Consider the following 11,326-nt stretch of genomic DNA (forward strand, 5'->3'; position numbering starts at 1 on the left):
TGAAGCCTGTGGCAGAAATAGAGTTTTATTAAATCAAAGGAGTGCATAGAGCGCGCTCTCGTGTTGTGCTACGTGAATTAAATCATTCGTTTCCTGCCTGCACAAGCGTTAATTTGCATCTCGAGTGGATTTCGAGCACACCGTATAATAATGTGCAGTTCCGTCGTGCTTCGCAGCACTATACACAAGCACTGCCGTAAAGGTAGTGGCAATAGTACGATGTCATGAAACCAGATCAATGCATATACCAAGCTCTTTTGGTGCGCTGTGTGAATGGAAACATTGCTTGCCTGCCTGCACAAACGTTTGCATCTCGAGTTAATATCAAACAAACCATATAATATGTGCAGTTTTGTCGAGCGCTTCACCGCACTGCATGCAAGCATTGCCGTAAAGCCTGTAGTATAAATAGGGTTTCATGAAGTCAAATTAATGCGCAAACCTCGCACTTGTGGTGTACAACGTAAACAAAGAATTCGTTGCCATGTCTCCGCAGTAGTTGGTCACGTTGATTTGTGTGAGCATATAGGTTCATGTGCCCCATCTACCTCTGTGATGAGAAAATAGCCAAGAATATCAGCTGCTATGTGTCGATGCATATGCTTTTTATTACAAGGTGTAGGAGCAGTACATCTTACTGCATGAGTAAACCACTCATGGAAACAGTACGTTCCTTGAACATTGTAGCTAGTTAATAGCCTAGGAAGCGCGCTATATTGGAAGTTGCAATTTTTTTTTTTTTTGTTCGCAAAATTCAATAACTCGATGCTTTTTCTAAAAGCAAAAAATTATAAATTTCGCAATGATACGTATGCTGCGTCAGTAAGTAGGCAGCACATAATTAGGCTAAACCAGAGGAATATCTGCAGGTAGGGATTTATACAAATGTACAAAGTATATTTAAAAAATGTTTTCTCAAATGTTTTCAGTGTGGAGTAAGGAGTTGCATATGCGTCCAGCGCTGATTTCCAGCGCTTAATTTTTGTTGAACCTTGATGTAACAAAGACCTAACACTCAGCACTCTACGTTGTTACATCAAAATTTTTTTTTACAATGGAACACTGCATTCTACTATACGTGCCGCTAATACGCCCTAAAATTTTGGCCCCTCTAAGGAAGTCACTGTTTTAAGTCACTGTTCTCTAAGTTTCGTCAGAAATTTAGATAACGCTACTTCCAACACTCGTGAAACCAGCAGCCACGTCGGCTTGCCGCCTTTACACCGGCCGCAACTTACTTAAAAAAATGTGGCACGCGCGGACAGCCATATGCACGGGCACGGCCGGGCAAGAGACGTCGCGCGCTCTCCTACCGTAGCGCGCGCTTGATCACGGGACGTGGACAGCGCGCATAAAGCTGCCATCCTTCTCGGCTCACCCTCGCACCATTTCATTCGCAATTAACCCCAGCATGTGGGATGCAACGGGGCACTATAATTTTTGTCACACTTGGACTTTAAACCAAACATCAGGGCGATGGCGAAAATTCGCTTGGGGTGTCCAAAAATTGCTATCGCAATAATACACTATGGAGAAAGGTATTATGGAAATTATCTGTGGATGGGTCGAAACCCCTTAATTTCCCAAACACGCACCCATCCACTGGCACGCTGCACACATGGATCCCACGCGGCACGCTGCATCATTAAGGCGTGTCGTTCTTCTCTAGCTCTATGATCATTTCTGCAGTAGTCACTTGGCGAGAAGCTTAATTTCCAACCTATGCGCAAGTGTCGTACCTGAATTTCGAAAGTACACGGACCATATATATGTTGGCAAAATAATCGGAACTCCCTATCTAGACTCGCCAAAATTATACTTAGCTGCTCACTTGAACTCATAAGAATATACTACTCAGCTGAGCTCACTCGGGCTCAAACTCGCCAAAATACTGCTCAGCTGGGCTCACTCAGACTCATGGGATGATCTGAGGGAGTTGACTCATCAGTGAGTTTGCCAGCGTATGATGTGTGCTGAACCACAAACCTGGCTTTCTTGAATAAAAACAGTCGTCGCTCTGCGCAACAGTGTTAAGTTTTCAGGTTGTTCGCTATGTGATGTAGGAAGGGTAAAATTGATGGGAAATCCCAATATTCTCAGGCATATCGCGAAAAATATGGCCCAAGTCAAGTGTCATTATAGGCTCCACTGTCCCCTTTTATAGGGCAAATAGTAATAGTTTGAATTCTATGGACGCTGGTTGCTTTTTCTGACTTAACCTAGGCGGTGCTCAGCTCTCAGTTGAAAGGAACAGGTAAACAGGAGGACTTGCCACATAAGTAGGAGGTAGCACTCCAGACTTAAGCTTAATATACTGCGTGCTTCCACAGCCCTAGGGGGCTAGTCTGTAAGTGTTGACTAAGTGGACTGTCCATTCCAGTACACGCTGAATGAATAGAGCACAAGAACCCACGGTGACGAATGCTGCTTGCTCTACCAACTTAGAGCGCTACCTAATCAGTGTGTGCTGAAATAGTCCACTTAGTGGATCCTTACAGAATCCTTCCCTAGACTGATGTTTCTGTTGGTAGGTTGCAAGTATTGCACTTTCTTTCCTTTCATGTGGGCAGTTCCCACATATGGATGTAATTTAACATATTGTATTCATATTGCCTTTGGTCTATAAATTTCTAATTCATGCTTATAGCCAGGCCTACCAGCTCTTGTCCTGCATATTTATATAGCCTTCTCATTTCTGCATCAACACTGCACATATTTATAGCAAATTGGAGTCATTCTCCATTATACCCTCAAGCACTTGAAGTAGACACTGCCATAACCCCAAGGGAGGGGGGACAGTAACGCAAAAACCTTATTGGGCTTGTAGTGCTGCTGAAGAATGCACACATACCATTTATGCTAAAATTCTCAGCAGACATTCCTAAGTTTGTACGAGTTAGACTTTAGCTGGCTAAACTGAATGATTCATATTGAAGGCAATTCTTGCAACACTTGGTCAAACTGGATGAAACTGGACAGCACAATTAGCTCTGTTCATCTACCATTTATACGACTGCTGCCCCAAGCATTTTGCCTGTTACTTTGCCTTTCGTTTCTGTACTATCAAGTTCAAGTACACATGTACTTTATCACTGTACAAGTAAAATGGCTTCAAGGCTTTTCCTGGGCATTCAACAGTCATTATTTATTCCTATAAACCTTCCTGCATGTGAAGGCAAAAGAAACTTATTAATTCATGCTGGAAGTATAAAAAGACAATTATTTGCACAGAAAATGTTTATTTTGAGCACCAAGGTTCTTGCTGATGTAGATATGGTGCTGGCTCCCTCCTTGACCGAAGCATGTGCTTGCTGTACACAGCACCAGATGATGGCTTCCTAGCTCAAAAGATCAAATTGAAATAAGAGGCATTTTTAGCTCCGGAAAGAGAAAGCAGGATTGACACATTAACATGTATAAAAAATACTTGCCTAAAGAAAAATTAATACACAAGCAAATTCACTAAAGAGGTTCACTTTCAAGAGCAAAAGTATGGTTACAATGAAAATTACAAGGAAGCTTCACTGCTCATTGAGGTTTCGGTTCAGTAGTTGTTGAGCCACGAGGGTTAGCATGCTACATCTTGCATATTATGTTTTGTAGAACAATATTGCACTTTGAACAATGTAGTGCCGATTTAAATGAACTGACAAGGAACGCTGAAACTCCAGGCTAGTTTGGTCTGCACAAGATATGATACAGACACTGTACTGCATTCATTTAGTGTTTTTGTCACTGATCTCATGCACAAAGGTCATTCACACCTATCCTACATGAAATGCAGTTACTTCTTTGAAGCTTCATCTAGTCCTTGAATTTGCTGCATGCTTATGTCTAAGGGAGTTTGTTTGGCTCCTGTTAATGTAGTACATCTAAGCAACTGCTATCAAATGCCCATAGTGTTCCCTTGCATGTACAAAACATTTTTGGCCCTTTCAATGCACAATACTCATTACATTTGACACTTGGGGCTCGTGCAAGGCGCCATTTAGTATTATATGCTTGTCCACATCTGATAATACCTTCATAGCTGGGTCATTCCCATGCCAAATGCCTTGGTTATTACTGTGACCATGTCACACTTTTCCTTTAGAATCTTCTTGTCCACTTTTAAGGAAGCATCCCACGACACAATGTCTCCATCCTAGTGGTGCTATGGAGTTAACTTATGTGTTAGTTGTAGCAGATGACGTCAACTGAAGGCCACTGAAGATAAAACTCTCTGCGAGAATTCCTTTTGCACAAAAAATGCAAACAATACAGAATAGTCAAAATGTAGTTATCTGGCAAGACTGGCTGCATCCATCATCTTTGTTTGGTGTAATCCTGAGGTGGCTCCCTGTTACAAGACGCTTGGCGATTATTGCCATGTGACTGTTCGGGACTCTATAAAACACAAGAATTGCCTTACTCCGGCCTTTCTTCTTGTGCAGCGGCCAACGTTATTATTCGTCCAATCGCACCGTGTACTGTTCGTGTGTCCATAGACTAAATTCTTCACCACATTGCTTTTGCGGTATTTCGTGAGTGACCCATGAACTCATTTTGGGGTGGGACTTCTTATATTTGGCGTTCGCTTCTATCTCTTGTCGTCAGCGCCTCACACAACTGGATGCCACTGGCAGTTCTCTTCCTGACCTCGAAGAACGCATTTGTCTCGTCACCTCTTCCGATTACGTTCTTTGGCCACCTAGAGAAGAGATTATAGGTGTCAACTCCTGTAACATTGTGGATGGCGGCGTATTCATTCTACCCTATGACCATACCCTATCTCGAGCAATTCTGATTGCCCCTGGCCTTATTCGCTTCTCTGAGGGGTCTGCATTGCTTACTGCAATAAACCAAATCGAACCCCAACCGTTGCCTCGTGGATGAACTGTCACTTGAGCTGTTGACACTCATGTCGTTGCAATTGTCACGAAGACAGCTCAGTGTGTTCTTGCGTCTATTACTGTGCGCTGAACAAAATCGTGCGCAAAGATGTTTACCCCGTGTCACGGATGAATGATGCACTAGATTCACTTCACGGTGCTGAATATATTTCTAGCCTTGACTTTAGACCAGACTACTGGCAAATACCGACGTCCAAATCCGACAAAGCAAAAACGACATTTGCTACCCCTGATGGGCTCTACGAGTTCAGTGCGATGCCTTTTGGACTCTGCAATGTGCCTGCCACATTCGAACGCATGATCGATAAGTCTTGTGTGGCTTGAAATGGAAAACCTGTCTGTGCTATCTCGACGACATTGTGTTTTCAACCATGTTCTCACAACATTTGCAACATCTTGATGAAGTCCTTGCCTGTCTTGCAAATGCTGGTTTGCAGCTCAGCACACGCACATGTGCGCACGCACACACACACACGCACACACACACAAATGCAGTTTGGCCAGCAAGGCCATCAAAGTTCTGGGGCACATAGTCAGCAAAGAAGGTATTCGACCGGACCCCGAGAAGCTTACTGCCATCCTCGAATTTTGTGTCCACTGCGTCAAAAAGACATGCACAGTTTTCCTGGACTTGCTTCTTCCGGCACTTCATATGTAACTTCGCTACATTTACGTCCCGCTCCATCAACTCCTCACCAGTAATGCGCCCTTTGTTTCGTCCGACGAATGTGAACATGCTTTCCTGCTTTTGCAACATACCCTGACGTCAGACCCAGTACTGTGCCACTTTGATCCGACCGCGCCCACCATCTTTCACACCGACGCTAGCAGTCAGTCTTGGTGCCATTCTACTGCAACGTGACAACACATTCCGCGAACGAGTAATTGCTTATGCTAGTCGTGCACTAACCAGTGCAGAAAATTACTACACCATAGCCAAGCAGGAGTGCGTTGCTGTTGGGCAGTGCAAAAATTTCACCCATGTCTTCATGGCCGCCATTTCAGTCGTTACCGACCATAACACACTGTGCTGGCTTTCATCGCTAAAGAATTTATCAGGTCACCTGGGTTGCTGTGTGCTTCACCTACAGGAGTACGATTTCAATGTCACCTACAGGGCTGCAAAGAAGCATCAAGACACCAATGCTCTCTCTTGCTACCCTCTGCCGAATCATGACGATTCACCATAACCTCTCCGTGATTGTGTACGTCCCGAGTCCTCTTCATCGGCTTTACCCATTGTAACCCTCGAATGGCTAAGACATGACAGCCCATCTGTCCTTGTGTCCCACTAACGCGTCGACCCATACTGCTGAACTATTCTCCAACGCATGGAAGATTCTTCGTCGCCTCCAAATGCCAGACTTCGTCGACAACTTAATGAATTCAAGCTGCACAATGGGGTTTTACATCGCAACATTTATCAGATCGATGGCAACAAATGGGTCCCGGTCATACCATGTTCTCTGCAATGTGAGGTGCTTGAAGCCTTTCACGATCATGCGACGACTGGTCATCTAGGCTACCACAAGACTTACAACAGAATATGAAGTCGCTGCTCCTGGCCTGGCCCATCTTCAGCCGTTGCGAAGTATGTTGCACCCTGCGTTCATTGTCAAAGCAAACCCAACAGCTCCTTCTGGCTCTTTACAACCTCTGCCTTGTCCCGCTTCGCCTTTTGAAGTAGTTGTATAGACTTGTACGGTCCTCTTCCCATGACCTTACATGGAAATTGTTGGATTGCAACGGCCATAGACCAACACGCTATGCGGAGACAGCATCTCTACCATCCGGGACTGCTGCTGAAATCGCCGATTTCTTTCTACACAACATTATCTTACACTGCAGCGCTCCGCGCGTTCTCCTCAGTGACCGCAGCAGTCTTCCTCTCTTCTATCCTTACCGAAGTTCTTTGCGCCTCTAACACAATTTGCAAGACGACTTCCAGTTACCATCCGCAGACCAAAAAGGTTGACGGAGTGTTTTCACCATACCCTCTCTGACATGATTGCGATGTACGTATATCCACCCTGGCCACACGAACGGGGATGCAATCCTGCCGTTCATGACATTCGCCTATAACATGGCTACGCAACGTACTACTGGCTTTTAACATTTTTTCTTCATCTATGGCTGTTCACCAAGTTTCATTCTTGATGTATCATTCCTTTCGACTCCTGTACCCCATCAGTTCCTTTCTTGGAACAGTTTGTGTCTCGCCTCGCAGAGTGCAGACGCCTCGCCCCGCTTAACACCGGCGTCTCCCAGGACGCTCGCAAGTTTCGTTACGACTGGACCCACTGTGCTGTGACTTTTTCTCCTGGTGATGAAGTTCTTTGGACTCCTGTGTGCATTCCTGGCTTATGCAAAAATTTCTCGTGTTTTATTCGACTTTGCACGGTCATTGAGCAGACATCACCTGTCAATTACCATGTCTCGCTTGTTAGAATGCCACCCGATTCCCGTTGCTGTGGCACAGAGATAGTGCATGTCTCCCGCTTAAAACCAAATACTTGACGCATTTTATAGTACTTACGCGCTGCCAGGCGGCCGCTTCCACAGCGAGAGAGAATTAGCATGGGCACAACACATGCCTGACTTTCAACTTCATCATCTGCACATCTTTTCCATCTGCATATATCATCACCAGCAGCACAGTTTAATCCTCGAGGTAGTAGTCCGAGCTTGGCTAGAATAAAGCAGTTCCTTACGATATATATATATATATATATATATATATATATATATATATATTTCTTGCACTTCAAGAAACTTCGCTTGACCTCGAAGACTTGAGCACTGAAGTGACGGCGCTAAGTATATACAAGACCTCATAGTAGGAGACAGTTCAATTTCACAGCCTGAGTCCCCTTGCTGGTGTAATCTTCCTTCGTGTAATTGTCGCATACTTGGCTATCACTAACACTGCTTCGCCTTTCTGCAAAACTGCAGCCTCTCTTATTTTTCTGCTAGTCCGAGCATAAGTGCTGCCGCACATGACTGCTGTTGATTCTGATTTCGAGTTTATCTGGCTTGGCCTCATTACGGTTACTGAGTGAATTATAGAGAGAGAGAAATAGAAGAGAGGAAAGGCAGAGAGGTTAACCAGACGCATGTCCGTTTTTCTACCCTGCACTGGGGAAAGGGGTATAGGGATGAAGAGAGAGAGTTTTCCACAGCTATCATGCACTAAGATTTAAAAAAAAACAGTTCCGTTACTCGAAGAAAACTTAGAACATATTGTTTCCTGTAAAGTGGAGTAGTAGCCAGTAATTCTTTCGTTACTGAGATTTAATTTGGTAATTACAATTATCTAACTCGAGAAGTACTCTCATAATTTTCAAAGTGTCAATGAGGCATTTGTTGGCATCCCAAAATGACATCTAACTGCAGTGTTTTCAGCCACATACTAATTGCGTACAATTTTACCGACTGGAAAATAACCTCACGAACTATGAAAAACACCATGTGAGTGAACTCTCACCCGCATCATAAAGCAGTGCCCTCAAATACGCTGATTGAAAGTAACTGCATTGCCTATCGCAAACCCGAAGAGACAGCGCACCACCTTGATAATGGTACGGAAGGAGCCCCAACAGCAGGTTTCGCAGCTTCGCAGCTACTCCTTTCTCTCTACGTCACACTTATTGTCTCTCTCTCAAGGCCAACTGATAAATGATAACAAAAGCACCTTGATAACGCAGCCAAAGTGCAGCTCTGACCACACACGAAATGTGAAGAGCAATGTAATAGGCACAGTATGTTTCAAAATCCAGACTTTGCTCGCACCGCATCGAAAGAGTGCGGGCGAAGTTATATTTCACACCAGAAACTTGCTTCGGACCAAAGCCAATATAAAGTGAGCGTCTTATTTTTCATGAAAGTGTATACGTGCTGCAAAAACAGGTTCGTGTCAACAAATAAAAGCGAAATAAACGCACTGGAAAGCGACCAACTTGTAGAGAAAAGGCAAAACCAATGCGTTCACGAAATTAAATATACCGCTTCTATGAGCCGAACTGGCAATCAGAATGTCGGCACACACACACAGACAAAAAAAAACTGTGTGCTCTTACTATCTGTTAATTCGTAAGCCCCGTTGAACATCAGCCTAGAGGACGTGTTCAAATAGGTCTCCTTTTGCAGCTACGCAGTACTGTCTATTTTATCACACCTTTAGTGGCTTTCTTGATGACCGATGCCGGAATTCTATGGCAGACATCCATTACCCTTACCTTGAACTAATCTGACATCCATCTAATCTGACGTCCGGCACAATCTTTCACATAACCCCAAAGAAAGAAACTTAACGGAGAGAGGTCAGGTGGCCTAGCCGGCCTATTTACAGGCTCGTGCCTTCCAATCTATTTGAAAAGTAGCACCCAACCAGTTTCGTGCTCGGCTGCTGCTGCATGCAGGTGGCCCATCTTGCTGATACAGCAGAAGTGGAAGATGTGACAGCGGGACTTTGCTGAGAAACTCATCAACCATTCCTTCAAGGATATCGTTCACATAACGCTGTCCAGTCAGTGCGTCATTGAAGATGGTACTGATTATTGCACTGGCGTAAATTCCAAACCACACATTGAGCAACCACTGGTACTGGCGCCGATTACGCTGTACTTAATGTAGATTGGAGTCCCTCCAATGGTGTGCGTGAATGGCAATGAATGTATATATGATGGCACCTACACTGTTCTTTTGCGCAAACTCATCATGCCACAGGTTCTTAGTGTCAAGATGTAAAACTTACCAGGCCCAGCTTGTCAGTTAACAATATACACTATAGAATTAACGTCTAAGGTTATCACTAAGAGGAGTGCTAAAACCCCTTAATGCTTACATTAGGACCAGAATTCACAAGTGGCTGTAATATCAACGTGTAAGCGCTCAGAGGGTTCCTGAAGCACTGTTGAGCACATGAACATAACTTCCAGCCGGGATATACACGTGCGATGGGAGAAATTGTCACACTCTTAAAAGTCACTCGTTACAAAGCAATACACAACACCCTTTCTCACAAAACCTTATAACACTAGTAAAATTTGTTGGCCGCGTTTCGATTTATCCTACTTTGAAGCAAGCACATAAAGAGAACATCCCAGTCTTCATCCACGATTAAATCATCAGTATTAAATGGACTCACCATAAGGGTTATTTGGCAACAGCATGTGTATGTCCATGCTTGTATCGTTTACTGATTGTCCCGCTCTAGTAGAATGGACGACCATGCAGCCTGATCATGCACTTTGTAATGAAGCTTCTTTCTAGAAAATCACAAATACCGACCGCATACACAACCTTTGTCACATCTGCACAGAGCACTCGAGCGTTACGCTGCGGAGAAAGGTTACCAGAGAATGGCTGTTGACAGCGCAGCCATATTGCTATGTAAAGGCTCATATTACTATGTAAACGAACGCTGTTTCCCGCGCGTGCAATGACGCCGCAAAGCACTCATTTAGCGACTTCATTCACTACCGCCCTTAGTCGGCGGACGGCAGACCTGAACCATGTGTCAGGAATGTGCGTTTACATTGAGAGATAAATGATGAATACTCTTTATTTTCTCTAAACAAGTGCGCGCACATGCCGCACTTGGGTCATCTGCCATTTACACATTCTGCCGTGTAGCAGCACCGTAACCAGGTAATGTTACCTTTAAGTGATTGTGAAAAAGGCTCTTACCAGTACACTGTAGCACTGGCTGATCGGTGCGGCGGTCCGCGGGATGCGTCACAAGGAAAATAAGCTGGTAAGGAACCTGGAAATGAAGTATCAGGCAGCCGAAAGCGTAGGTTTGCATAGTAGAGGCACATCGAATGGAAAAGTGAAGTACTTACGATAGCTTACGCTAGCACAAGCCCCCCAAAATAAACGATCCACATCTTTGTCCAGTTGTTTGAGCGTAGCTCACCTTTGAGCGTGCCATTCTGCCGCCAAAAACCAAAGACGGATGTGACATCACGGACGCGAAAAACAAAGAACGAACGTGACATCCCGGACGTGACGTTTGGGTGAACCTAACGCCTGCGTTCCGTCGACCGGGTGAACGCAGACACTTTCTTTAACCAGCTAAAGTGAAGCCGGAAGTTGGTGTTGCTCGTGGCGTTGCTCCGCCTATCGGGCCAGCTCTCCTCTCTTGTTTACATTTCTCGCGAAACCACGCCGCGCTGCGCGCAAAGACCTCAGACTCAGCCCAGGCGGCACTGCGGAAAAACCCGTCACCGGCGCCCCCATCGCAGCCTTGGCGCAAACTGAGTATTGCAAGGAGAGCTGTCCGCAAGCGAAGGTGCATAGGCCACAATGGATCCTTCTCTTTCGTTTGTGTTGAGGCACGGTTTCCTAAAAATCAAGGACCTGGAAAGCTTCTTCTGCACATCCACGCTTCGGAAAGGAAGCTCAGCAGGGCGAAGTACGTGTACAATATAAAA

General features: G+C 44.8%; 1 long non-coding RNA gene across 1 annotated transcript; it reads right to left on the reverse strand.

Annotated features, from left to right (window-relative positions):
- Positions 1–3,229: 3,229 nt before the first annotated feature.
- LOC142558255 (uncharacterized) lies at positions 3,230–10,902 on the reverse strand. Its single transcript, XR_012823001.1, has 3 exons — positions 10,581–10,902; positions 7,429–7,581; positions 3,230–3,338 (listed from the first exon to the last, which is right to left on the reverse strand). It is a non-coding gene; the product is annotated as an uncharacterized LOC142558255 (long non-coding RNA).
- Positions 10,903–11,326: the final 424 nt, after the last annotated feature.

The sequence above is a fragment of the Dermacentor variabilis genome, chromosome 9 (genome assembly GCF_050947875.1).
Source record: "Dermacentor variabilis isolate Ectoservices chromosome 9, ASM5094787v1, whole genome shotgun sequence".
NCBI lineage: Eukaryota > Metazoa > Arthropoda > Arachnida > Ixodida > Ixodidae > Dermacentor > Dermacentor variabilis.